The sequence below is a fragment of the Salminus brasiliensis genome, chromosome 11 (genome assembly GCF_030463535.1).
Source record: "Salminus brasiliensis chromosome 11, fSalBra1.hap2, whole genome shotgun sequence".
Taxonomy (NCBI): Eukaryota; Metazoa; Chordata; class Actinopteri; order Characiformes; family Bryconidae; genus Salminus; species Salminus brasiliensis.
The window spans coordinates 32,106,101-32,130,604 of NC_132888.1; the positions used below are offsets into that span (position 1 = coordinate 32,106,101).

The 24,504-nt window shown below is 40.6% G+C and overlaps 58 pseudogenes; all 58 read right to left on the minus strand.

Annotated features, from left to right (window-relative positions):
- Nucleotides 1–118: 118 nt before the first annotated feature.
- On the minus strand, nucleotides 119–237 carry LOC140570745 (5S ribosomal RNA; annotated as a pseudogene).
- Nucleotides 238–726: 489 nt separating this feature from the next.
- LOC140566710 (5S ribosomal RNA) lies at nucleotides 727–845 on the minus strand (annotated as a pseudogene).
- A 222-nt stretch (nucleotides 846–1,067) lies between these two features.
- Nucleotides 1,068–1,186, minus strand: LOC140569453 (5S ribosomal RNA; annotated as a pseudogene).
- A 222-nt stretch (nucleotides 1,187–1,408) lies between these two features.
- LOC140569454 (5S ribosomal RNA) lies at nucleotides 1,409–1,527 on the minus strand (annotated as a pseudogene).
- Nucleotides 1,528–1,712: 185 nt separating this feature from the next.
- LOC140567103 (5S ribosomal RNA) lies at nucleotides 1,713–1,831 on the minus strand (annotated as a pseudogene).
- A 185-nt stretch (nucleotides 1,832–2,016) lies between these two features.
- LOC140569455 (5S ribosomal RNA) lies at nucleotides 2,017–2,135 on the minus strand (annotated as a pseudogene).
- A 185-nt stretch (nucleotides 2,136–2,320) lies between these two features.
- LOC140569985 (5S ribosomal RNA) lies at nucleotides 2,321–2,439 on the minus strand (annotated as a pseudogene).
- A 185-nt stretch (nucleotides 2,440–2,624) lies between these two features.
- Nucleotides 2,625–2,743, minus strand: LOC140569456 (5S ribosomal RNA; annotated as a pseudogene).
- A 185-nt stretch (nucleotides 2,744–2,928) lies between these two features.
- On the minus strand, nucleotides 2,929–3,047 carry LOC140569457 (5S ribosomal RNA; annotated as a pseudogene).
- A 185-nt stretch (nucleotides 3,048–3,232) lies between these two features.
- On the minus strand, nucleotides 3,233–3,351 carry LOC140568382 (5S ribosomal RNA; annotated as a pseudogene).
- Nucleotides 3,352–3,536: 185 nt separating this feature from the next.
- Nucleotides 3,537–3,655, minus strand: LOC140569458 (5S ribosomal RNA; annotated as a pseudogene).
- Nucleotides 3,656–3,840: 185 nt separating this feature from the next.
- On the minus strand, nucleotides 3,841–3,959 carry LOC140569459 (5S ribosomal RNA; annotated as a pseudogene).
- Nucleotides 3,960–4,144: 185 nt separating this feature from the next.
- Nucleotides 4,145–4,263, minus strand: LOC140567104 (5S ribosomal RNA; annotated as a pseudogene).
- A 182-nt stretch (nucleotides 4,264–4,445) lies between these two features.
- LOC140567105 (5S ribosomal RNA) lies at nucleotides 4,446–4,564 on the minus strand (annotated as a pseudogene).
- Nucleotides 4,565–4,749: 185 nt separating this feature from the next.
- On the minus strand, nucleotides 4,750–4,868 carry LOC140567264 (5S ribosomal RNA; annotated as a pseudogene).
- A 222-nt stretch (nucleotides 4,869–5,090) lies between these two features.
- Nucleotides 5,091–5,209, minus strand: LOC140568214 (5S ribosomal RNA; annotated as a pseudogene).
- Nucleotides 5,210–5,394: 185 nt separating this feature from the next.
- On the minus strand, nucleotides 5,395–5,513 carry LOC140567661 (5S ribosomal RNA; annotated as a pseudogene).
- A 185-nt stretch (nucleotides 5,514–5,698) lies between these two features.
- LOC140568208 (5S ribosomal RNA) lies at nucleotides 5,699–5,817 on the minus strand (annotated as a pseudogene).
- A 489-nt stretch (nucleotides 5,818–6,306) lies between these two features.
- On the minus strand, nucleotides 6,307–6,425 carry LOC140567591 (5S ribosomal RNA; annotated as a pseudogene).
- Nucleotides 6,426–6,610: 185 nt separating this feature from the next.
- LOC140573393 (5S ribosomal RNA) lies at nucleotides 6,611–6,729 on the minus strand (annotated as a pseudogene).
- Nucleotides 6,730–6,951: 222 nt separating this feature from the next.
- LOC140567077 (5S ribosomal RNA) lies at nucleotides 6,952–7,070 on the minus strand (annotated as a pseudogene).
- A 185-nt stretch (nucleotides 7,071–7,255) lies between these two features.
- Nucleotides 7,256–7,374, minus strand: LOC140568383 (5S ribosomal RNA; annotated as a pseudogene).
- A 185-nt stretch (nucleotides 7,375–7,559) lies between these two features.
- LOC140567106 (5S ribosomal RNA) lies at nucleotides 7,560–7,678 on the minus strand (annotated as a pseudogene).
- A 184-nt stretch (nucleotides 7,679–7,862) lies between these two features.
- LOC140567592 (5S ribosomal RNA) lies at nucleotides 7,863–7,981 on the minus strand (annotated as a pseudogene).
- Nucleotides 7,982–8,166: 185 nt separating this feature from the next.
- On the minus strand, nucleotides 8,167–8,285 carry LOC140567078 (5S ribosomal RNA; annotated as a pseudogene).
- A 185-nt stretch (nucleotides 8,286–8,470) lies between these two features.
- LOC140567107 (5S ribosomal RNA) lies at nucleotides 8,471–8,589 on the minus strand (annotated as a pseudogene).
- A 526-nt stretch (nucleotides 8,590–9,115) lies between these two features.
- On the minus strand, nucleotides 9,116–9,234 carry LOC140565999 (5S ribosomal RNA; annotated as a pseudogene).
- Nucleotides 9,235–9,419: 185 nt separating this feature from the next.
- Nucleotides 9,420–9,538, minus strand: LOC140573284 (5S ribosomal RNA; annotated as a pseudogene).
- Nucleotides 9,539–9,723: 185 nt separating this feature from the next.
- On the minus strand, nucleotides 9,724–9,842 carry LOC140567525 (5S ribosomal RNA; annotated as a pseudogene).
- Nucleotides 9,843–10,027: 185 nt separating this feature from the next.
- Nucleotides 10,028–10,146, minus strand: LOC140571375 (5S ribosomal RNA; annotated as a pseudogene).
- A 185-nt stretch (nucleotides 10,147–10,331) lies between these two features.
- On the minus strand, nucleotides 10,332–10,450 carry LOC140573005 (5S ribosomal RNA; annotated as a pseudogene).
- A 348-nt stretch (nucleotides 10,451–10,798) lies between these two features.
- Nucleotides 10,799–10,917, minus strand: LOC140566142 (5S ribosomal RNA; annotated as a pseudogene).
- A 220-nt stretch (nucleotides 10,918–11,137) lies between these two features.
- On the minus strand, nucleotides 11,138–11,256 carry LOC140567438 (5S ribosomal RNA; annotated as a pseudogene).
- Nucleotides 11,257–11,441: 185 nt separating this feature from the next.
- On the minus strand, nucleotides 11,442–11,560 carry LOC140567159 (5S ribosomal RNA; annotated as a pseudogene).
- A 185-nt stretch (nucleotides 11,561–11,745) lies between these two features.
- Nucleotides 11,746–11,864, minus strand: LOC140570323 (5S ribosomal RNA; annotated as a pseudogene).
- Nucleotides 11,865–12,049: 185 nt separating this feature from the next.
- On the minus strand, nucleotides 12,050–12,168 carry LOC140571376 (5S ribosomal RNA; annotated as a pseudogene).
- Nucleotides 12,169–12,353: 185 nt separating this feature from the next.
- On the minus strand, nucleotides 12,354–12,472 carry LOC140573006 (5S ribosomal RNA; annotated as a pseudogene).
- Nucleotides 12,473–12,820: 348 nt separating this feature from the next.
- On the minus strand, nucleotides 12,821–12,939 carry LOC140566143 (5S ribosomal RNA; annotated as a pseudogene).
- A 220-nt stretch (nucleotides 12,940–13,159) lies between these two features.
- LOC140567439 (5S ribosomal RNA) lies at nucleotides 13,160–13,278 on the minus strand (annotated as a pseudogene).
- Nucleotides 13,279–13,463: 185 nt separating this feature from the next.
- On the minus strand, nucleotides 13,464–13,582 carry LOC140568147 (5S ribosomal RNA; annotated as a pseudogene).
- A 185-nt stretch (nucleotides 13,583–13,767) lies between these two features.
- Nucleotides 13,768–13,886, minus strand: LOC140572397 (5S ribosomal RNA; annotated as a pseudogene).
- A 185-nt stretch (nucleotides 13,887–14,071) lies between these two features.
- LOC140566411 (5S ribosomal RNA) lies at nucleotides 14,072–14,190 on the minus strand (annotated as a pseudogene).
- A 182-nt stretch (nucleotides 14,191–14,372) lies between these two features.
- On the minus strand, nucleotides 14,373–14,491 carry LOC140567191 (5S ribosomal RNA; annotated as a pseudogene).
- Nucleotides 14,492–14,837: 346 nt separating this feature from the next.
- On the minus strand, nucleotides 14,838–14,956 carry LOC140572570 (5S ribosomal RNA; annotated as a pseudogene).
- Nucleotides 14,957–15,141: 185 nt separating this feature from the next.
- On the minus strand, nucleotides 15,142–15,260 carry LOC140573042 (5S ribosomal RNA; annotated as a pseudogene).
- A 220-nt stretch (nucleotides 15,261–15,480) lies between these two features.
- On the minus strand, nucleotides 15,481–15,599 carry LOC140567841 (5S ribosomal RNA; annotated as a pseudogene).
- Nucleotides 15,600–15,945: 346 nt separating this feature from the next.
- On the minus strand, nucleotides 15,946–16,065 carry LOC140566466 (5S ribosomal RNA; annotated as a pseudogene).
- Nucleotides 16,066–16,287: 222 nt separating this feature from the next.
- LOC140570856 (5S ribosomal RNA) lies at nucleotides 16,288–16,406 on the minus strand (annotated as a pseudogene).
- A 185-nt stretch (nucleotides 16,407–16,591) lies between these two features.
- On the minus strand, nucleotides 16,592–16,710 carry LOC140569461 (5S ribosomal RNA; annotated as a pseudogene).
- A 222-nt stretch (nucleotides 16,711–16,932) lies between these two features.
- Nucleotides 16,933–17,051, minus strand: LOC140566560 (5S ribosomal RNA; annotated as a pseudogene).
- A 185-nt stretch (nucleotides 17,052–17,236) lies between these two features.
- LOC140570278 (5S ribosomal RNA) lies at nucleotides 17,237–17,355 on the minus strand (annotated as a pseudogene).
- A 222-nt stretch (nucleotides 17,356–17,577) lies between these two features.
- On the minus strand, nucleotides 17,578–17,696 carry LOC140569463 (5S ribosomal RNA; annotated as a pseudogene).
- A 222-nt stretch (nucleotides 17,697–17,918) lies between these two features.
- LOC140569464 (5S ribosomal RNA) lies at nucleotides 17,919–18,037 on the minus strand (annotated as a pseudogene).
- A 185-nt stretch (nucleotides 18,038–18,222) lies between these two features.
- LOC140569465 (5S ribosomal RNA) lies at nucleotides 18,223–18,341 on the minus strand (annotated as a pseudogene).
- A 185-nt stretch (nucleotides 18,342–18,526) lies between these two features.
- Nucleotides 18,527–18,645, minus strand: LOC140569466 (5S ribosomal RNA; annotated as a pseudogene).
- Nucleotides 18,646–18,830: 185 nt separating this feature from the next.
- Nucleotides 18,831–18,949, minus strand: LOC140569467 (5S ribosomal RNA; annotated as a pseudogene).
- Nucleotides 18,950–19,134: 185 nt separating this feature from the next.
- LOC140567397 (5S ribosomal RNA) lies at nucleotides 19,135–19,253 on the minus strand (annotated as a pseudogene).
- A 185-nt stretch (nucleotides 19,254–19,438) lies between these two features.
- Nucleotides 19,439–19,557, minus strand: LOC140566581 (5S ribosomal RNA; annotated as a pseudogene).
- Nucleotides 19,558–24,504: the final 4,947 nt, after the last annotated feature.

The following is a 24,504-nucleotide window of genomic DNA, read 5'->3' on the forward strand; positions in this document are numbered from 1 at the left end:
AAAGCATTCCATTTCAACACATCAACATTTACAACACAAAAGAGTTTCAACTACAAATTTGTGCAAAAGATGTAAATAACATGGAAATGTAAGCTTTAATTGTTTGCAGGATTGGAAAAGCTTACAACACCTGATATTCCCAGACAGTCTCCCATTCAAGTACTAACCAGGCCCAACCCTAGGTAGCTTCTGAGATCAGACGAGATCAGGCATTCTAAGGGTGGAATGGCCGTAAGCAGAAGCACCTTCCAAACTAGAGGATTCAAATTTCATAGCTAAGACCATATTTGTTCAAAACCAAGCAAAAGCATTCCATTTCAACACATCAACATTTACAACACAAAAGAGTTTCAACTACAAATTTGTGCAAAAGATGTAAATAACATGGAAATGTAAGCTTTAATTGTTTGCAGGATTGGAAAAGCTTACAACACCTGATATTCCCAGACAGTCTCCCATTCAAGTACAAACCAGGCCCAACCCTTGGTAGCTTCTGAGATGAGACAAGATCAGGCATTCTAAGGATGGAATGGCCGCAAGCAGAAGCACCTTGCAAACTAGAGGATTCAAATTTCATAGCTAAGACCATATTTGTTCAAAACCAAGCAAAAGCATTCCATTTCAACACATCAACATTTACAACACAAAAGAGTTTCATCTACAAATTTGTGCAAAAGATGTAAATAACATGGAAATGTAAGCTTTAATTGTTTGCAGGATTGGAAAAGCTTACAACACCTGGTATTCCCAGACAGTCTCCCATTCAAGTACTAACCGTGCCCAACCCTAGGTAGCTTCTGAGATCAGACGAGATCAGGCATTCTAAGGGTAGAATGGCCGTAAGCAGAAGCACCTTGCAAACTAGAGGATTCAAATTTCATAGCTAAGACCATATTTGTTCAAAACCAAGCAAAAGCATTCCATTTCAACACATCAACATTTACAACACAAAGCATTCCATTTTAACACATCAACATTTACAACACAAAAGAGTTTCATCTACAAATTTGTGCAAAAGATGTAAATAACATGGAAATGTAAGCTTTAATTGTTTGCAGGATTGGAAAAGCTTACAACACCTGGTATTCCCAGACAGTCTCCCATTCAAGTACTAACCAGGCCCAACCCTAGGTAGCTTCTGAGATCAGACGAGATCAGGCATTCTAAGGGTGGAATGGCCGTAAGCAGACGCACCTTCCAAACTAGAGGATTCAAATTTCATAGCTAAGACCATATTTGTTCAAAACCAAGCAAAAGCATTCCATTTCAACACATCAACATTTACAACACAAAGCATTCCATTTCAACACATCAACATTTACAACACAAAAGAGTTTCAACTACAAATTTGTGCAAAAGATGTAAATAACATGGAAATGTAAGCTTTAATTGTTTGCAGGATTGGAAAAGCTTACAACACCTGGTATTCCCAGACAGTCTCCCATTCAAGTACTAACCAGGCCCAACCCTAGGTAGCTTCTGAGATCAGACGAGATCAGGCATTCTAAGGGTGGAATGGCCGTAAGCAGAAGCACCTAGCAAACTAGAGGATTCAAATTTCATAGCTAAGACCATATTTGTTCAAAACCAAGCAAAAACATTCCATTTCAACACATCAATATTTACAACACAAAAGAGTTTCAACTACAAATTTGTGCAAAAGATGTAAATAACATGGAAATGTAAGCTTTAATTGTTTGCAGGATTGGAAAAGCTTACAACACCTGGTATTCCCAGACAGTCTCCCATTCAAGTACTAACTGTGCCCAACCCTAGGTAGCTTCTGAGATCAGACGAGATCAGGCATTCTAAGGGTGGAATGGCCGTAAGCAGAAGCACCTTGCAAACTAGAGGATTCAAATTTCATAGCTAAGACCATATTTGTTCAAAACCAAGCAAAAGCATTCCATTTCAACACATCAACATTTACAACACAAAAGAGTTTCAACTACAAATTTGTGCAAAAGATGTAAATAACATGGAAATGTAAGCTTTAATTGTTTGCAGGATTGGAAAAGCTTACAACACCTGGTATTCCCAGACAGTCTCCCATTCAAGTACTAACCAGGCCCAACCCTAGGTAGCTTCTGAGATCAGACGAGATCAGGCATTCTAAGGGTGGAATGGCCGTAAGCAGAAGCACCTTGCAAACTAGAGGATTCAAATTTCATAGCTAAGACCATATTTGTTCAAAACCAAGCAAAAGCATTCCATTTCAACACATCAACATTTACAACACAAAAGAGTTTCAACTACAAATTTGTGCAAAAGATGTAAATAACATGGAAATGTAAGCTTTAATTGTTTGCAGGATTGGAAAAGCTTACAACACCTGGTATTCCCAGACAGTCTCCCATTCAAGTACTAACCAGGCCCAACCCTAGGTAGCTTCTGAGATCAGACGAGATCAGGAATTCTAAGGGTGGAATGGCCGTAAGCAGAAGCACCTTGCAAACTAGAGGATTCAAATTTCATAGCTAAGACCATATTTGTTCAAAACCAAGCAAAAGCATTCCATTTCAACACATCAACATTTACAACACAAAAGAGTTTCAACTACAAATTTGTGCAAAAGATGTAAATAACATGGAAATGTAAGCTTTAATTGTTTGCAGGATTGGAAAAGCTTACAACACCTGGTATTCCCAGACAGTCTCCCATTCAAGTACTAACCAGGCCCAACCCTAGGTAGCTTCTGAGATCAGACGAGATCAGGCATTCTAAGGGTGGAATGGCCGTAAGCAGAAGCACCTAGCAAACTAGAGGATTCAAATTTCATAGCTAAGACCATATTTGTTCAAAACCAAGCAAAAGCATTCCATTTCAACACATCAACATTTACAACACAAAAGAGTTTCAACTACAAATTTGTGCAAAAGATGTAAATAACATGGAAATGTAAGCTTTAATTGTTTGCAGGATTGGAAAAGCTTACAACACCTGGTATTCCCAGACAGTCTCCCATTCAAGTACTAACCAGGCCCAACCCTAGGTAGCTTCTGAGATCAGACGAGATCAGGCATTCTAAGGGTGGAATGGCCGTAAGCAGAAGCACCTTGCAAACTAGAGGATTCAAATTTCATAGCTAAGACCATATTTGTTCAAAACCAAGCAAAAGCATTCCATTTCAACACATCAACATTTACAACACAAAAGAGTTTCAACTACAAATTTGTGCAAAAGATGTAAATAACATGGAAATGAAAGCTTTAATTGTTTGCAGGATTGGAAAAGCTTACAACACCTGGTATTCCCAGACAGTCTCCCATTCAAGTACTAACCAGACCCAACCCTAGGTAGCTTCTGAGATCAGACAAGATCAGGGATTCTAAGGGTGGAACGGCCATAAGGAGAAGCACCTAGCAAACTAGAGGATTCAAATTTCATAGCTAAGACCATATTTGTTCAAAACCAAGCAAAAGCATTCCATTTCAACACATCAATATTTACAACACAAAAGAGTTTCAACTACAAATTTGTGCAAAAGATGTAAATAACATGGAAATGTAAGCTTTAATTGTTTGCAGGATTGGAAAAGCTTACAACACCTGGTATTCCCAGACAGTCTCCCATTCAAGTACTAACCAGGCCCAACCCTAGGTAGCTTCTGAGATCAGACGAGATCAGGCATTCTAAGGGTGGAATGGCCGTAAGCAGAAGCACCTTGCAAACTAGAGGATTCAAATTTCATAGCTAAGACCATATTTGTTCAAAACCAAGCAAAAGCATTCCATTTCAACACATCAACATTTACAACACAAAAGAGTTTCAACTACAAATTTGTGCAAAAGATGTAAATAACATGGAAATGTAAGCTTTAATTGTTTGCAGGATTGGAAAAGCTTACAACACCTGGTATTCCCAGACAGTCTCCCATTCAAGTACTAACCAGGCCCAACCCTAGGTAGCTTCTGAGATCAGACGAGATCAGGCATTCTAAGGGTGGAATGGCCGTAAGCAGAAGCACCTTGCAAACTAGAGGATTCAAATTTCATAGCTAAGACCATATTTGTTCAAAACCAAGCAAAAGCATTCCATTTCAACACATCAACATTTACAACACAAAAGAGTTTCAACTACAAATTTGTGCAAAAGATTTAAATAACATGGAAATGTAAGCTTTAATTGTTTGCAGGATTGGAAAAGCTTACAACACCTGGTATTCCCAGACAGTCTCCCATTCAAGTACTAACTGTGCCCAACCCTAGGTAGCTTCTGAGATCAGACGAGATCAGGCATTCTAAGGGTGGAATGGCCGTAAGCAGAAGCACCTTGCAAACTAGAGGATTCAAATTTCATAGCTAAGACCATATTGGTTCAAAAACAAGCAAAGGCATTCCATTTCAACACAACATTTACAACACAAAAGAGTTTCAACTACAAATTTGTGCAAAAGATGTAAATAACATGGAAATGTAAGCTTTAATTGTTTGCAGGATTGGAAAAGCTTACAACACCTGGTATTCCCAGACAGTCTCCCATTCAAGTACTAACTGTGCCCAACCCTAGGTAGCTTCTGAGATCAGACGAGATCAGGCATTCTAAGGGTGGAATGGCCGTAAGCAGAAACACCTTGCAAACTAGAGGATTCAAATTTCATAGCTAAGACCATATTTGTTCAAAACCAAGCAAAAGCATTCCATTTCAACACATCAACATTTACAACACAAAAGAGTTTCAACTACAAATTTGTGCAAAAGATGTAAATAACATGGAAATGTAAGCTTTAATTGTTTGCAGGATTGGAAGAGCTTACAACACCTGGTATTCCCAGACAGTCTCCAATTCAAGTACTAACCAGGCCCAACCCTAGGTAGCTTCTGAGATCAGACAAGATCAGGCATTCTAATGGTGGAATGGCCGTAAGCAGAAGCATCTTGCAAACTAGAGGATTCAAATTTCATAGCTAAGACCATATTTGTTCAAAACCAAGCAAAAGCATTCCATTTCAACACATCAACATTTACAACACAAAGCATTCCATTTCAACACATCAACATTTACAACACAAAAGAGTTTCATCTACAAATTTGTGCAAAAGATGTAAATAACATGGAAATGTAAGCTTTAATTTTTTGCAGGATTGGAAAAGCTTACAACACCTGGTATTCCCAGACAGTCTCCCATTCAAGTACTAACTGTGCCCAACCCTAGGTAGCTTCTGTGATCAGACGAGATCAGGCATTCTAAGGGTGGAATGGCCGTAAGCAGAAGCACCTAGCAAACTAGAGGATTCAAATTTCATAGCTAAGACGATATTTATTCAAAACCAAGCAAAAGCATTCCATTTCAACACATCAACATTTACAACACAAAAGAGTTTCAACTACAAATTTGTGCAAAAGATGTAAATAACATGGAAATGTAAGCTTTAATTGTTTGCAGGATTGGAAAAGCTTACAACACCTGGTATTCCCAGACAGTCTCCCATTCAAGTACTAACCAGGCCCAACCCTAGATAGCTTCTGAGATCAGACTAGATCAGTCATTTTGAGTGTGGAATGGCCGTAAGCAGAAGCACCTAGCAAACTAGAGGATTCAAATTTCATAGCTAAGACCATATTTATTCAAAACCAAGCAAAAGCATTCCATTTCAACACATCAACATTTACAACACAAAAGAGTTTCAACTACAAATTTGTGCAAAAGATTTAAATAACATGGAAATGTAAGCTTTAATTGTTTGCAGGATTGGAAAAGCTTACAACACCTGGTATTTCCAGACAGTCTCCCATTCAAGTACTAACCGTGCCCAACCCTAGGTAGCTTCTGAGATCAGACGAGAGCAGGCATTCTAAGGGTGGAATGGCCGTAAGCAGAAGCACCTTGCAAACTAGAGGATTCAAATTTCATAGCTAAGACCATATTTGTTCAAAACCAAGCAAAAGCATTCCATTTCAACACATCAACATTTACAACACAAAAGAGTTTCAACTACAAATTTGTGCAAAAGATGTAAATAACATGGAAATGTAAGCTTTAATTGTTTGCAGGATTGGAAAAGCTTACAACACCTGGTACTCCCAGACAGTCTCCCATTCAAGTACTAACCAGACCCAACCCTAGGTAGCTTCTGAGATCAGACAAGATCAGGGATTCTAAGGGTGGAACGGCCATAAGGAAAAGCACCTAGCAAACTAGAGGATTCAAATTTCATAGCTAAGACCATATTTATTCAAAACCAAGCAAAAGCATTCCATTTCAACACATCAACATTTACAACACAAAAGAGTTTCAACTACAAATTTGTGCAAAAGATGTAAATAACATGGAAATGTAAGCTTTAATTGTTTGCAGGATAGGAAGAGCTTACAACACCTGGTATTCCCAGACAGTCTCCAATTCAAGTACTAACCAGGCCCAACCCTAGGTAGCTTCTGAGATCAGACGAGATCAGTCATTCTGAGTGTGGAATGGCCGTAAGCAGAAGCACCTAGCAAACTAGAGGATTCAAATTTCATAGCTAAGACCATATTTGTTCAAAACCAAGCAAAAACATTCCATTTCAACACATCAATATTTACAACACAAAAGAGTTTCAACTACAAATTTGTGCAAAAGATGTAAATAACATGGAAATGTAAGCTTTAATTGTTTGCAGGATTGGAAGAGCTTACAACACCTGGTATTCCCAGACAGTCTCCAATTCAAGTACTAACCAGGCCCAACCCTAGGTAGCTTCTGAGATCAGACAAGATCAGGCATTCTAAGGGTGGAATGGCCGTAAGCAGAAGCATCTTGCAAACTAGAGGATTCAAATTTCATAGCTAAGACCATATTTGTTCAAAACCAAGCAAAAGCATTCCATTTCAACAAATCAACATTTACAACACAAAGCATTCCATTTCAACACATCAACATTTACAACACAAAAGAGTTTCATCTACAAATTTGTGCAAAAGATGTAAATAACATGGAAATGTAAGCTTTAATTGTTTGCAGGATTGGAAAAGCTTACAACACCTGGTATTTCCAGACAGTCTCCCATTCAAGTACTAACCGTGCCCAACCCTAGGTAGCTTCTGAGATCAGACGAGATCAGGCATTCTAAGGGTGGAATGGCCGTAAGCAGAAGCACCTTGCAAACTAGAGGATTCAAATTTCATAGCTAAGACCATATTTGTTCAAAACCAAGCAAAAGCATTCCATTTCAACACATCAACATTTACAACACAAAAGAGTTTCAACTACAAATTTGTGCAAAAGATGTAAATAACATGGAAATGTAAGCTTTAATTGTTTGCAGGATTGGAAAAGCTTACAACACCTGGTATTCCCAGACAGTCTCCCATTCAAGTACTAACCAGACCCAACCCTAGGTAGCTTCTGAGATCAGACAAGATCAGGGATTCTAAGGGTGGAACGGCCATAAGGAAAAGCACCTAGCAAACTAGAGGATTCAAATTTCATAGCTAAGACCATATTTGTTCAAAACCAAGCAAAAGCATTCCATTTCAACACATCAATATTTACAACACAAAAGAGTTTCAACTACAAATTTGTGCAAAAGATTTAAATAACATGGAAATGTAAGCTTTAATTGTTTGCAGGATTGGAAAAGCTTACAACACCTGGTATTCCCAGACAGTCTCCCATTCAAGTACTAACTGTGCCCAACCCTAGGTAGCTTCTGAGATCAGACGAGATCAGGCATTCTAAGGGTGGAATGGCCGTAAGCAGAAGCACCTTGCAAACTAGAGGATTCAAATTTCATAGCTAAGACCATATTGTTTCAAAACCAAGAAAAGCATTCCATTTCAACACATCAACATTTACAACACAAAAGAGTTTCAACTACAAATTTGTGCAAAAGATGTAAATAACATGGAAATGTAAGCTTTAATTGTTTGCAGGATAGGAAGAGCTTACAACACCTGGTATTCCCAGACAGTCTCCAATTCAAGTACTAACCAGGCCCAACCCTAGGTAGCTTCTGAGATCAGACGAGATCAGTCATTCTGAGTGTGGAATGGCCGTAAGCAGAAGCACCTGGCAAACTAGAGGATTCAAATTTCATAGCTAAGACCATATTTGTTCAAAACCAAGCAAAAACATTCCATTTCAACACATCAATATTTACAACACAAAAGAGTTTCAACTACAAATTTGTGCAAAAGATTTAAATAACATGGAAATGTAAGCTTTAATTGTTTGCAGGATTGGAAAAGCTTACAACACCTGGTATTTCCAGACAGTCTCCCATTCAAGTACTAACCGTGCCCAACCCTAGGTAGCTTCTGAGATCAGACGAGATCAGGCATTCTAAGGGTGGAATGGCCGTAAGCAGAAGCACCTTGCAAACTAGAGGATTCAAATTTCATAGCTAAGACCATATTTGTTCAAAACCAAGCAAAAGCATTCCATTTCAACACATCAATATTTACAACACAAAAGAGTTTCAACTACAAATTTGTGCAAAAGATTTAAATAACATGGAAATGTAAGCTTTAATTGTTTGCAGGATTGGAAGAGCTTACAACACCTGGTATTCCCAGACAGTCTCCCATTCAAGTACTAACTGTGCCCAACCCTAGGTAGCTTCTGAGATCAGACGAGATCAGGCATTCTAAGGGTGGAATGGCCGTAAGCAGAAGCACCTTGCAAACTAGAGGATTCAAATTTCATAGCTAAGACCATATTTGTTCAAAACCAAGCAAAAGCATTCCATTTCAACACATCAACATTTACAACACAAAGCATTCCATTTCAACACATCAACATTTACAACACAAAAGAGTTTCAACTACAAATTTGTGCAAAAGATGTAAATAACATGGAAATGTAAGCTTTAATTGTTTGCAGAATTGGAAAATCTTACAACACCTGGTATTCCCAGACAGTCTCCCATTCAAGTACTAACCAGGCCCAAACCTAGGTAGCATATGAGATCAGACGAGATCAGGGATTCTAAGGGTGGAATGGCCGTAAGCAGAAGCACCTAGCAAACTAGAGGATTCAAATTTCATAGCTAAGACCATATTTGGTCAAAAACAAGCAAAAGCATTCTATTTGAACACATCAACATTTACAACACAAAAGAGTTTCAACTACAAATTTGTGCAAAAGATGTAAATAACATGGAAATGTAAGCTTTAATTGTTTGCAGGATTGGAAAAGCTTACAACACCTTGTATTCCCAGACAGTCTCCCATTCAAGTACTAACCAGGCCCAACCCTAGGTAGCTTCTGAGATCAGACGAGATCAGGCATTCTAAGGGTGGGATGGCCGTAAGCAGAAGCACCTTGCAAAGTAGAGGATTCAAATTTCATAGCTAAGACCATATTTGTTCAAAACCAAGCAAAAGCATTCCATTTCAACACATCAACATTTACCACACAAAAGAGTGTCAACTACAAATAAGTGCAAAAGATGTAAATAACATGGAAATGTAAGCTTTACTTGTTTGCAGGATTGGAAAAGCTTACAACACCTGGTATTCCCAGACAGTCTCCCATTCAAGTACTAACCAGGCCCAACCCTAGGTAGCTTATGAGATCAGACGAGATCAGGGATTCTAAGGGTGGAATGGCCGTAAGCAGAAGCACCTAGCAAACTAGAGGATTCAAATTTCATAGCTAAGACCATATTTGGTCAAAAACAAGCAAAAGCATTCTATTTGAACACATCAACATTTACAACACAAAAGAGTTTCAACTACAAATTTGTGCAAAAGATGTAAATAACATGGAAATGTAAGCTTTAATTGTTTGCAGGATTGGAAAAGCTTACAACACCTTGTATTCCCAGACAGTCTCCCATTCAAGTACTAACCAGGCCCAACCCTAGGTAGTTTCTGAGATCAGACAAGATCAGGCATTCTAAGGGTGGAATGGCCATAAGCAGAAGGACCTTGCAAACTAGAGGATTCAAATTTCATAGCTAAGACCATATTTGTTCAAAACCAAGCAAAAGCATTCCATTTCAACACATCAACATTTACAACACAAAAGAGTTTCAACTACAAATTTGTGCAAAATATGTAAATAACATGGAAATGTAAGCTTTAATTGTTTGCAGGATTGGAAAAGCTTACAACACCTGATATTCCCAGACAGTGTCCCATTCAAGTACTAACCAGGCCCAACCCTAGGTAGCTTCTGAGATCAGACGAGATCAGGCATTCTAAGGGTGGAATGGTCGTAAGCAGAAATACCTTGCAAACTAGAGGATTCAAATTTCATAGCTAAGACCATATTTGTTCAAAACCAAGCAAAAGCATTCCATTTCAACACATCAACATTTACAACACAAAAGAGTTTCAACTCCAAATTTGTGCAAAAGATGTAAATAACATGGAAATGTAAGCTTTAATTGTTTGCAGAATTGGAAAAGCTTACAACACCTGGTATTCCCAGTCAGTCTCCCATTAAAGTACTAACCAGGCCCAACCCTAGATAGCTCCTGAGATCAGACGAGATCAGGCGTTCTAAGGGTGGAATGGCCGTAAGTAGAAGAAGCTTGCAAACTAGAGGATTCAAATTTTATAGTTAAAACCATATTTGTTCAAAAAACCAAGAAAAAGCATTCCATTTCAACACATCAACATTTACAACACAAAAGAGTTTTAACTACAAATTTGTGCAAAAGATGTAAATGACATGGAAATGTAAGCTTTAATTGTTTGCAGGATTGGAAAAGCTTACAACACCTGGTATTCCCAGACAGTCTCCCATTCAAGTACTAACCAGACCCAACCCACATCAACATTTATAACACAAAAGAGTTTCAACTACAAATTTGTGCAAAAGATGTAAATAACATGGAAATGTAAGCTTTAATTGTTTGCAGGATTGGAAAAGTTTACAACACCTGGTATTCCCAGACAGTCTTCCATTCAAGTACTAACCAGGCCCAACCCTAGGTAGCTTCTGAGATCAGACGAGTTCAGGCGTTCTAAGGGTGGAATGGCCGTAATCAGAAGAACCTTGCAAACTAGAGGATTCAAATTTCATAGCTAAGACCATATTTGTTGAAAACCAAGCAAAAGCATTCCATTTCAACACATCAACATTTACAACACAGCATTCCATTTCAACACATCAACATTTACCACACAAAAGAGTGTCAACTACAAATAAGTGCAAAAGATATAAATAACATGGAAATGTAAGCTTTAATTGTTTTCAGGATTGGAAAAGCTTACAACACCTGGTATTCCCAGACAGTCTCCCATTCAAGTACTAAACAGGCCCAACACTAGGTAGCTTCTGAGATCAGACGAGATCAGGCATTCTAAGGGTGGAATTGCCATAAGCAGAAGAACCTTGCAAACTAGAGGATTCAAATTTCATAGCTAAGACCATATTTGTTCAAAACCAAGCAAAAGTATTCCATTTCAGCACATGAACATTTACAGCACAAAAGAGTTTCAACTCCAAATTTGTGCAAAAGATGTAAATAACATGGAAATGTAAGCTTTAATTGTTTGCAGAATTGGAAAATCTTACAACACCTGGTATTCCCAGACAGTCTCCCATTCAAGTACTAACCAGGCCCAACCCTAGGTAGCTTATGAGATCAGACGAGATCAGGGATTCTAAGGGTGGAATGGCCGTAAGCAGAAGCACCTAGCAAACTAGAGGATTCAAATTTCATAGCTAAGACCATATTTGGTCAAAAACAAGCAAAAGCATTCTATTTGAACACATCAACATTTACAACACAAAAGAGTGTCAACTACAAATAAGTGCAAAAGATGTAAATAACATGGAAATGTAAGCTTTACTTGTTTGCAGGATTGGAAAAGCTTACAACACCTGGTATTCCCAGACAGTCTCCCATTCAAGTACTAACCAGGCCCAACCCTAGGTAGTTTCTGAGATCAGACGAGATCAGGCATTCTAAGGGTGGAATGGCCATAAGCAGAAGGACCTTGCAAACTAGAGGATTCAAATTTCATAGCTAAGACCATATTTGTTCAAAACCAAGCAAAAGCATTCCATTTCAACACATCAACATTTACAACAGAAAAGAGTTTCAACTACAAATTTGTGCAAAATATGTAAATAACATGGAAATGTAAGCTTTAATTGTTTGCAGGATTGGAAAAGCTTACAACACCTGATATTCCCAGACAGTGTCCCATTCAAGTACTAACCAGGCCCAACCCTAGGTAGCTTCTGAGATCAGACGAGATCAGGCATTCTAAGGGTGGAATGGTCGTAAGCAGAAATACCTTGCAAACTAGAGGATTCAAATTTCATAGCTAAGAACATATTTGTTCAAAACCAAGCAAAAGCATTCCATTTCAACACATCAACATTTACAACACAAAAGAGTTTCAACTCCAAATTTGTGCAAAAGATGTAAATAACATGGAAATGTAAGCTTTAATTGTTTGCAGAATTGGAAAAGCTTACAACACCTGGTATTCCCAGTCAGTCTCCCATTAAAGTACTAACCAGGCCCAACCCTAGATAGCTCCTGAGATCAGACGAGATCAGGCGTTCTAAGGGTGGAATGGCCGTAAGTAGAAGAAGCTTGCAAACTAGAGGATTCACATTTTATAGTTAAAACCATATTTGTTCAAAAAACCAAGAAAAAGCATTCCATTTCAACACATCAACATTTACAACACAAAAGAGTTTTAACTACAAATTTGTGCAAAAGATGTAAATGACATGGAAATGTAAGCTTTAATTGTTTGCAGGATTGGAAAAGCTTACAACACCTGGTATTCCCAGACAGTCTCCCATTCAAGTACTAACCAGACCCAACCCACATCAACATTTATAACACAAAAGAGTTTCAACTACAAATTTGTGCAAAAGATGTAAATAACATGGAAATGTAAGCTTTAATTGTTTGCAGGATTGGAAAAGTTTACAACACCTGGTATTCCCAGACAGTCTTCCATTCAAGTACTAACCAGGCCCAACCCTAGGTAGCTTCTGAGATCAGACGAGTTCAGGCGTTCTAAGGGTGGAATGGCCGTAATCAGAAGAACCTTGCAAACTAGAGGATTCAAATTTCATAGCTAAGACCATATTTGTTGAAAACCAAGCAAAAGCATTCCATTTCAACACATCAACATTTACAACACAGCATTCCATTTCAACACATCAACATTTACCACACAAAAGAGTGTCAACTACAAATAAGTGCAAAAGATATAAATAACATGGAAATGTAAGCTTTAATTGTTTTCAGGATTGGAAAAGCTTACAACACCTGGTATTCCCAGACAGTCTCCCATTCAAGTACTAAACAGGCCCAACACTAGGTAGCTTCTGAGATCAGACGAGATCAGGCATTCTAAGGGTGGAATTGCCATAAGCAGAAGAACCTTGCAAACTAGAGGATTCAAATTTCATAGCTAAGACCATATTTGTTCAAAACCAAGCAAAAGTATTCCATTTCAGCACATGAACATTTACAACACAAAAGAGTTTCAACTCCAAATTTGTGCAAAAGATGTAAATAACAGGGAAATGTAAGCTTTAATTGTTTGCAGGATTGGAAAAGCTTACAACACCTGGTATTCCCAGACAGTCTCCCATTCAAGAACTAACCAGGCCCAACCCTAGGTAGCTTCTGAGATCAGACTAGATCAGGCGTTCTAAGGGTGGAATGGCCTCAAGCAGAAGAACCTTGCAAACCAGAGGATTCAATTTTCATAGCTAAGACCATATTTGTTCAAAACCAAGAAAAAGCATTCCATTTCAACACATCAACATTTACAACACAAAAGAGTTTCAACTACAAATTTGTGCAAAAGATGTAAATAATATGGAAATGTAAGCTTTAATTGTTTGCAGGATTGGAAAAGCTTACAACACCTGGTATTCCCAGACAGTCTCCCATTCAAGTACTAACCAGGCCCAACCCTAGGTATCTTCTGAGATCAGACGAGATCAGGCATTCTAAGGGTGGAATGGCCGTAACCAGAAGCACCTAGCAAACTAGAGGATTCAAATTTTATAGCTAAGACCATATTTGTTCAAAACCAAGCAAAAGCATTCCATTTCAACACATCAACATTTACAACACAAAAGAGTTTCAACTACAAATTTGTGCAAAAGATGTAAATAACATGGAAATGTAAGCTTTAATTGTTTGCAGGATTGGAAAAGCTTACAACACCTGGTTTTCCCAGACAGTCTCCAATTCAAGTACTAACCAGGCCCAACCCGAGGTAGCTTCTGAGATCAGACGAGATCAGGCATTCTAAGGGTGGGATGGCCGTAAGCAGAAGCACCTTGCAAACTAGAGGATTCAAATTTCATAGCTAAGACCATATTTGTTCAAAACCAAGCAAAGGCATTCCATTTCAACACAACATTTACAACACAAAAGAGTTTCAACTACAAATTTCTGCAAAAGATGTAAATAACATGGAAATGTAAGCTTTAATTGTTTGCAGGATTGGAAAAGCTTACAACACCTGGTATTCCCAGACAGTCTGCCATTCAAGTACTAACCAGGCCCAACCCTAGGTAGCTTCTGAGATCAGACAAGATCAGGCATTCTAAGAGTGGAATGGCCGTAAGCAGAAGGACCTTGCAAAGTAGAGGATTCAAATTTCATAGCTAAGACCATATTTGTTCAAAACCAAGCAAAAGCATTCCATTTCAACACATCAACATTTACAACACAAAAGAGTTTCAACTACAAATTTGTGCAAAAGATGTAAATAACATGGAAATGTAAGCTTTAATTGTTTGCAGGATTGGAAAAGCTTACAACACCTGGTATTCCCAGACAGTCTCCCATTCAAGTACTAACCAGACCCAACCCACATCAACATTTATAACACAAAAGAGTTTCAACTACAAATTTGTGCAAAAGATGTAAATAACATGGAAATGTAAGCTTTAATTGTTTGCAGGATTGGAAAAGCTTACAACACCTGGTATTCCCAGACAGTCTCCCATTCAAGTACTAACCAGGCCCAACCCTAGGTAGCTTCTGAGATCAGACGAGTTCAGGCATTCTAAGGGTGGAATGGCCGCAAGCAGAAGCACTTTGAAAACTAGAGGATTCAAATTTCATAGCTAAGACCATATTTGTTCAAAACCAAGCAAAAGCATTCCATTTCAACACATCAACATTTACAACACAAAAGAGTTTCAACTACAAATTTGTGCAAAAGATGTAAATAACATGGAAATGTAAGCTTTAATTGTTTGCAGGATTGGAAAAGCTTACAACACCTGGTTTTCCCAGACAGTCTCCCATTCAAGTACTAACCAGGCCCAACCCTAAGTATTTTCTGAGATCAGACGAGATCAGGCATTCTGAGTGTGGAATGGCCGTAAGCAGAAACACCTAGCAAACTAGAGGATTCAAATTTCATAGCTAAGACCATATTTGTTCAAAACCAAGCAAAAGCATTCCATTTCAACACATCAACATTTACAACACAGCATTCCATTTCAACACATCAACATTTACAACACAAAAGAGTGTCAACTACAAATAAGTGCAAAAGATATAAATAACATGGAAATGTAAGCTTTAATTGTTTTCAGGATTGGAAAAGCTTACAACACCTGGTATTCCCAGACAGTCTCCCATTCAAGTACTAACCAGGCCCAACACTAGGTAGCTTCTGAGATCAGACAAGATAAGGCGTTTTAAGGATGGAATGGCCGTAAGCAGAAGCACCTTGCAAACTAGAGGATTCAAATTTCATAGCTAAGACCATATTTGTTCAAAACCAAGCAAAAGCATTCCATTTCAACACATCAACATTTACAACACAAAAGAGTTTCAACTACAAATTTGTGCAAAAGATTTAAATAACATGGAAATGTAAGCTTTAATTGTTTGCAGGATTGGAAAAGCTTACAACACCTGGTATTCCCAGACAGTCTCCCATTCAAGTACTAACCAGGCCCAACCCACATCAACATTTATAACACAAAAGAGTTTCAACTACAAATTTGTGCAAAAGATGTAAATAACATGGAAATGTAAGCTTTAATTGTTTGCAGGATTGGAAAAGCTTACAACACCTGGTATTCCCAGACAGTCTCCCATTCAAGTACTAACCAGGCCCAACCCAATGGTAGCTTCTGAGATCAGACGAGATCAGGCATTCTAAGGGTGGAATGGCCGTAAGCAGAAGCACTTAGCAAACTAGAGGATTCAAATTTCATAGCTAAGACCATATTTGTTCAAAACCAAGCAAAAGCATTCCATTTCAACACATCAACATTTACAACACAAAGCATTCCATTTCAACACATCAACATTTACCACACAAAAGAGTGTCAACTACAAATAAGTGCAAAAGATATAAATAACATGGAAGTGTAAGCTTTAATTGTTTGCAGGATTGGAAAAGCTTACAACACCTGGTATTCCCAGACAGTCTCCCATTCAAGTACTAACCAGGCCCAACCCTAGGTAGCTTCTGAGATCAGACGAGATCAGGCATTCTAAGGGTGGAATAGCCGTAAGCAGAAGCACCTTGCAAACTAGAGGATTCAAATTTCATAGCTAAGACCATATTTGTTCAAAACCAAGCAAAAGCATTCCATTTCAACACATCAACATTTACAACACAAAAGAGTTTCAACTACAAATTTGTGCAAAAGATGTAAAAAACATGGAAATGTAAGCTTTAATTGTTTGCAGGATTGGAAAAGCTTACAACACCTGGTATTCCCAGACAGTCTCCCATTCAAGTACTAACCAGGCCCAACCCTAGGTAGCTTCTGAGATCAGACGAGATCAGGCATTCTAAGGGTGGAATGGCCGTAAGCAGAAGCACCTTGCAAACTAGAGGATTCAAATTTCATAGCTAAGACCATATTTGTTCAAAACCAAGCAAAAGCATTCCATTTCAACACATCAACATTTACAACACAAAGCATTCCATTTCAACACATCAACATTTACAACACAAAAGAGTTTCATCTACAAATTTGTGCAAAAGATGTAAATAACATGGAAATGTAAGCTTTAATTGTTTGCAGGATTGGAAAAGCTTACAACACCTGGTATTCCCAGACAGTCTCCCATTCAAGTACTAACCGTGCCCAACCCTAGGTAGCTTCTGAGATCAGACGAGATCAGGCATTCTAAGGGTGGCATTGCCGTAAGCAGAAGCACCTTGCAAACTAGAGGATTCAAATTTCATAGCTAAGACCATATTTGTTCAAAACCAAGCAAAAGCATTCCATTTCAACACATCAACATTTACAACACAAAAGAGTTTCAACTACAAATTTGTGCAAAAGATGTAAATAACATGGAAATGTAAGCTTTAATTGTTTGCAGGATTGGAAAAGCTTACAACACCGGGTATTCCCAGACAGTCTCCCATTCAAGTACTAACCAGGCCCAACCCTAGGTAGCTTCTGAGATCAGACGAGATCAGGCATTCTAAGGGTGGAATGGCCGTAAGCAGAAGCACCTTGCAAACTAGAGGATTCAAATTTCATAGCTAAGACCATATTTGTTCAAAACCAAGCAAAAGCATTCCATTTCAACACATCAACATTTACAACACAAAGCATTCCATTTCAACACATCAACATTTACAACACAAAAGAGTTTCATCTACAAATTTGTGCAAAAGATGTAAATAACATGGAAATGTAAGCTTTAATTGTTTGCAGGATTGGAAAAGCTTACAACACCTGGTATTCCCAGACAGTCTCCCATTCAAGTACTAACCAGGCCCAACCCTAGGTAGCTTCTGAGATCAGACGAGATCAGGCATTCTAAGGGTGGAATGGCCGTAAGCAGAAGCACCTTCCAAACTAGAGGATTCAAAATTCATAGCTAAGACCATATTTGTTCAAAACCAAGCAAAAGCATTCCATTTAAACACATCAACATTTACAACACAAAGCATTCCATTTCAACACATCAACATTTACAACACAAAAGAGTTTCAACTACAAATTTGTGCAAAAGATGTAAATAACATGGAAATGTAAGCTTTAATTGTTTGCAGGATTGGAAAAGCTTACAACACCTGGTATTCCCAGACAGTCTCCCATTCAAGTACTAACCAGGCCCAACCCTAGGTAGCTTCTGAGATCAGACGAGATCAGGCATTCTAAGGGTGGAATGGCCGTAAGCAGAAGCACCTTGCAAACTAGAGGATTCAAATTTCATAGCTAAGACCATATTTGTTCAAAACCAAGCAAAAGCATTCCATTTCAACACATCAACATTTACAACACAAAAGAGTTTCAACTACAAATTTGTGCAAAAGATGTAAATAACATGGAAATGTAAGCTTTAATTGTTTGCAGGATTGGAAAAGCTTACAACACCTGGTATTCCCAGACAGTCTCCCATTCAAGTACTAACCAGGCCCAACCCTAGGTAGCTTCTGAGATCAGACGAGATCAGGCATTCTAAGGGTGGAATGGCCGTAAGCAGAAGCACCTTGCAAACTAGAGGATTCAAATTTCATAGCTAAGACCATATTTGTTCAAAACCAAGCAAAAGCATTCCATTTCAACACATCAACATTTACAACACAAAAGAGTTTCAACTACAAATTTGTGCAAAAGATGTAAATAACATGGAAATGTAAGCTTTAATTGTTTGCAGGATTGGAAAAGCTTACAACACCTGGTATTCCCAGACAGTCTCCCATTCAAGTACTAACCAGGCCCAACCCTAGGTAGCTTCTGAGATCAGACGAGATCAGGCATTCTAAGGGTGGAATGGCCGTAAGCAGAAGCACCTTGCAAACTAGAGGATTCAAATTTCATAGCTAAGACCATATTTGTTCAAAACCAAGCAAAAGCATTCCATTTCAACACATCAACATTTACAACACAAAAGAGTTTCAACTACAAATTTGTGCAAAAGATGTAAATAACATGGAAATGTAAGCTTTAATTGTTTGCAGGATTGGAAAAGCTTACAACACCTGGTATTCCCAGACAGTCTCCCATTCAAGTACTAACCAGGCCCAACCCTAGGTAGCTTCTGAGATCAGACGAGATCAGGCATTCTAAGGGTGGAATGGCCGTAAGCAGAAGCACCTTGCAAACTAGAGGATTCAAATTTCATAGCTAAGACCATATTTGTTCAAAACCAAGCAAAAGCATTCCATTTCAACACATCAACATTTACAACACAAAAGAGTTTCAACTACAAATTTGTGCAAAAGATGTAAATAACATGGAAATGTAAGCTTTAATTGTTTGCAGGATTGGAAAAGCTTACAACACCTGATATTCCCAGACAGTCTCCCATTCAACTACTAACCAGGCCCAACCCTAGGTAGCTTCTGAGATCAGACGAGATCAGGCATTCTAAGGGTGGAATGGCCTTAAGCAGAAGCACCTTGCAAACTAGAGGATTCAAATTTCATAGCTAAGACCATATTTGTTCAAAACCAAGCAAAAGCATTCCATTTCAACACATCAACATTTACAACACAAAAGAGTTTCAACTACAAATTTGTGCAAAAGATGTAAATAACATGGAAATGTAAGCTTTAATTGTTTGCAGGATTGGAAAAGCTTACAACACCTGGTATTCCCAGACAGTCTCCCATTCAAGTACTAACCAGGCCCAACCCTAGGTAGCTTCTGAGATCAGACGAGATCAGGCATTCTAAGGTTGGAATGGCCGTAGGCAAAAGCACCTTGCAAACCTAGAGGATTCAAATTTCATAGCTAAGACCATATTTGTTCAAAACCAAGTGTAACGGTGGTTTTACGTGTATTGTACTACTGCGCATGTGCGCCAGAGTAGTGCCTCTCTATGAAGACGGTGAGCTAGCTGTAGCATGGCCTCCGGTCTGATGTACCTACTCTAAGCTATCTGGACAGTAATGGGGAGATGCGTTGGCGCTTATGTACTATTAAACCCGTCTTCTACCCCGCATGGAGTGTGTCCTGTGTGTGTGCCTCGAGGGAAGCCAGGATTAAGTGTAGTTCCTCTGCTAGCTCCTCCACCACCCGCGTTTTCACCCATTACAAGTGGCGCCCGAACTTTTTTTCCCTCCGGCTCTCGGATGAAGCTAGTTAGCTCCGGATGCTAACTCATCAAGCTAACTGGACACTGACTGTTAATTTCGAGTTCACTGTGTGGAGTTTTCGGACCGAGTGTGGGACTGTGCTCATATTTTGGAGTTTATTCGGTGAGTGCACCCGTTTTTTCCACTTTTTGTCTCTCCACCGTGGATCGCTGTTAATGCTGGAGACTGTTAGCCGGCTAGGCTAATGCTAACGCTGCCCGGCCGTGTTTATATCCGCGCTGATGGACTGTATTCGTTAACAACGGACACTTTTTGCGTGCTTTACACTTTTTCGAGAGGATTTTTTGGAACAAGGATCGTATTTTTGGGACATTATGAGTAGCTGCCGCGAAACTTTTGCTCGCTGGACCTGTTGAATTGACTGTGCTGACTGCCTGTGTATTCGCCCGCCGGCTTCCTTAGCTGCCGCGCGCGGGAAACTGATTTATCTCGTGGGACTTTGTTTTTCTCTCATTTTATCCTCACTGCTACCTGCTTTCTCCCCGATTTAACGGAGGACTGTTCACTCAGGTGTTTTTCGCTCGCTCACTGAACCCTCAGCTCGTGGTGTGTGTGTAACTACGGACTGTCTGCATGTTCAGCGCTGCTGGTTAAAAACAGTATTTTTTTTTTTTTTTTGGTGACAAATTTTTTTATGGTACATTTTCTTCACAAAATGTCTGACAGCGATAGTGACTGCGAACCACGTGACTTTAGTCCACAACCACACTCTAGTGATATGCAGGTCCAAATGTGCCTATTGAGACAGGAAATGGGGGTCCTTAGGGACTGTTTGAGTAGTTCCTGGCACATGCAGACTGAATTTCTTAAGCAGTGGAAGAAAGAACCTGAGCCCTATGCTCCTTGTCATGTAGTCACATTTTCTGACCCACTTTGTGCATCCACGCCCCATCACAACAACCACACTAGTCTTAGCCAACCAGTAGATGGTCAAGTTTATGCTCACAGAGCACCCGAGGTTCACAGAACTTCTCGTCACCCAAAGCCAGAGACATGCCCTGTTTCGGGGGCTACAGGACTCAGACTTGACCCATGCTCAAATAGTGCGTTCTTGTCTGGAACAAAGCCAAATGCTCCTTCCTGCAGTGTCAGCTGCTCAGGTGGTCATCTGTTGTCCGATTCATCTATTCTCAGCGGCACATCAAGGGTTCTGAGGTCTCTGTTGCAACAATCTAAGCTCGAACCTCCTGTATTTAGTAATTCAGGAAGTGTTTCCCCAGAAGAATGGCTTCGTGCTGCGGACTCTTACAAGCATGATGTTGGGCTGTCAGATGCCCAAGTCCTGTCAGAATTGCCGAGATTTCTAAGAGGTGAGCCTGGTCGCTGGTTTCAGGTGCTCAAACCTCATCTTCGCAACTGGTCCCAGTTCTCTGAGCTTTTTCAAAAGGCTTTCTTGCCATTCGATAACCAGGAAAGAATTTGGAGAAACATCCTGGACCACATGCAAGCTCCTGACGAGCCCCTGCCCACTTTTGTTGCACACATGCTGTGTGACTTCGCTAAGCTCAAGAATCCACCACCTGAACATGAGCAAGTTGAGATTATCTGCAAACATGCTTTAGAGAAGTATGCTGTTGCTCTTTATGGCACACCTGTTCCGTCTGTCGCAGACCTATTGCTACGAGCCCATGAACTGCAAGCAGCCCTTGGTCACCGTGATCGCAATAGACCACCGCCTCCTCTCCCTAAGCCAGCTAAATCTGTCTTCTGCTACGGGTGTTCCTTGCCTGGTTTCACTGCACGTACTTGCCCACAGTGCAATTCTTTGGATCCCCAGGAGGACGGAAGCGGGTCAGGCGCTATGTCAGAGAGAACCGGTGATGAGTCCCCAATGTCACGATATCATGGCCCATCAGGCATGTCGCGTGCAGACAAGGGCCAAGCAAGGAAACAGCGACAGCCTCAGGGAAACTTGCTAGGGGGGAGGTCGTATCGACGAAGCACCCCTCCCCCCCAGGAATTAGCTAAGCCTCACTCTGATTCCCCTGGTGTCACCTTTCTGGGACACATTGAGGACACCACGTCCACTGTGTTCTGGAATACCCCATTCTGTGTCACATTGAAGCTTAAGAACCATGTTGTGACAGCAACCTTAGACACCGGAGCTTCACTTTCTGCCATACAAGCAGCATATGTAGAGAAAGATCCAAACAGAAAGATCAAGTGCACGCCATGGACGGCTCCTCCCTTACGACTGGCTGATTCAGCGCACTGTGACCCGATTGGTGTCACCTGGCTACCGATATGGTTCCAGGGTCAACGTTTCTTTCACCGATTTGTGATTCTTAGCCAGATGGCTTCTCCAGTCATTCTGGGAATGGACTTTATGCTCCGTGCATCCATCACCATACACATACCAAGTAGAACAGTGTCTATCGGTACCCAGGCAGACCAAGACGGGGGCGTATTGGCTGACACACCCATACTTGAGGAAACAGTGTGTACATTGGAGGGTCCTGAACTTTCCTGCCCACAAGAGGAAGCCAGTTCCATATCTGTGAAGGTAGGACAATCTTCATTGAACTGTGACCAGAAGGAGAAATTGCAGGAACTTTTGGGGGACTTTCAGGGTCTGTTTGCTGGCCGCCTTGGTCACACCACGCTGGCAGAGCATCGTATCGAGACTGGGGATGCCAGGCCGATTAACCTCCCCCCCTACCGCACCTCTCCTCTGAAAAAGAAACTTATCGAAGAGCAAATACAAAAAATGTTGGAAGAAGACATAATCGAACCAGCTTCAGGTCCATGGGCAGCGCCAGTTGTCATTGTGCCAAAAGCCTCTGGAGAACCAAGGTTTTGTGTCGATTACAGAGGACTGAATCAGGTGACCATCAAAGATCGCTACCCACTTCCAAGAGTCGATGAATCGTTAGACTTCCTAGCACGGGGAAAGTTCATCTCCACTATTGATTTAGCACGAGGATACTGGCAGGTTGGGGTCGAAGAAAGTTCAAGGCCGAAAACTGCATTTGCCTCCCACTGTGGCCTATTCCGTTTTGAAGTTTTACCGTTTGGCCTTTGTAACTCACCTGCCACGTTTCAAAGACTTATGAACACAGTCTTGGCAGGACTTGTGTACAAGTGCTGTGCAGTCTACCTTGATGATGTAGTGATCGCGTCACCAACTTTCGACCAACATCTCTGCGACCTGAGAGAAGTGTTCACGAGGCTCGAGTCTGCCGGACTATCGCTGAAGCTGGGCAAGTGTCAGTTCTGTTTGGATGAACTTAAGTTCCTGGGGTACAGAGTCTCTCCTGAGGGAATCCTCCCTGACCATGACAAGGTAAAAGCAGTGACAGAATTTCCAGTGCCAACTGATGTGCGACAAGTAAGACAGTTTTTAGGTCTGACTAGCTATTACAGACGGTTCATAAGTGGATATGCTAAGCAAGCTGAACCCCTGTTCGCCCTGACCCGACAAGACTCTCTGTTTCTATGGGATGAATGCTGCCAGCAGGCAATGGACTTCTTGAAAGAACGCCTCACCTCAGCACCCATATTACGTTTTCCTGATTTTGAGTGCACTTTCTACCTGCACACAGATGCATGTGACTTGGGACTTGGTGCAGCGCTTATGCAGCAGGACGAGAACGGAAAAGAGGTGGTGGTGGCATACGCCAGTCGCACCCTGCACAAATCTGAAATACCCTACTCAACAACCGAGAAAGAGTGTCTAGGGGTGATTTGGGCTCTAGAGCATTTTAGACCTTATATCGAAGGCCTTCCAGTTACGGTCTATACAGACCACAGCAGCTTGAAGTGGCTCATGTCTCAGCCAAACCCGTCAGGACGACTTGCAAGATGGTGCCTGAGGCTTCAGGATTTTGACATCCGAATCATTCACAAGCCTGGTGCACGAAATCAGGTGCCAGATGCGTTGTCAAGGAACCCTGTGCAGTCAGACCAGGGCCCCACTGACCTTCTTCCAGAGCATGCGGTCATAGCAGGTTTAGACCTCCGTGCCCAGCCCATGGTGGAACTGACCGACAAAGAGCACTTACGGCGTCTTCAGCATGACGACCCAGCCTTGTTGACTATTTTGCAAAAGTTGGAGAATTCCCAGTGTATTGAGTCCGAGGAGGACTGGGAGACCAAGTTCACTGTGCATGAAGGACTCCTGTATTACAGAGAAAGCAGATTTAGCTGTAGCTTACACCCTCTGAAGGAGCTAAAACTTTATGCACCGGAATCCATTAGAGGTTCCCTGCTGAGTTATTTCCATGATCACCCAACCGCTGGTCATCTAGGCATCACAAAGACCCTCGCTAGAATGCGCCTGCGTTTCTTCTGGCCAAAGATGAGGAAAGATGTAAAGACATATGTGCTCTCTTGCGCAGTGTGCCAACTTACCAAACCTAGCCAAAAGAAACCTGCTGGTCTGCTAGTGCCTATCCATGCCAGTGAGCCGTGGGAAGTCGCTGGTGTTGACTTTGTGGGACCGTTACCCCGCACAGCATCTGGAAATGCTTATATTCTAGTCTTTGTTGACTACTTCAGCAAGTGGATAGAAGTGTGCGCAGTCAGAGAGGCCACAGCACAAGTC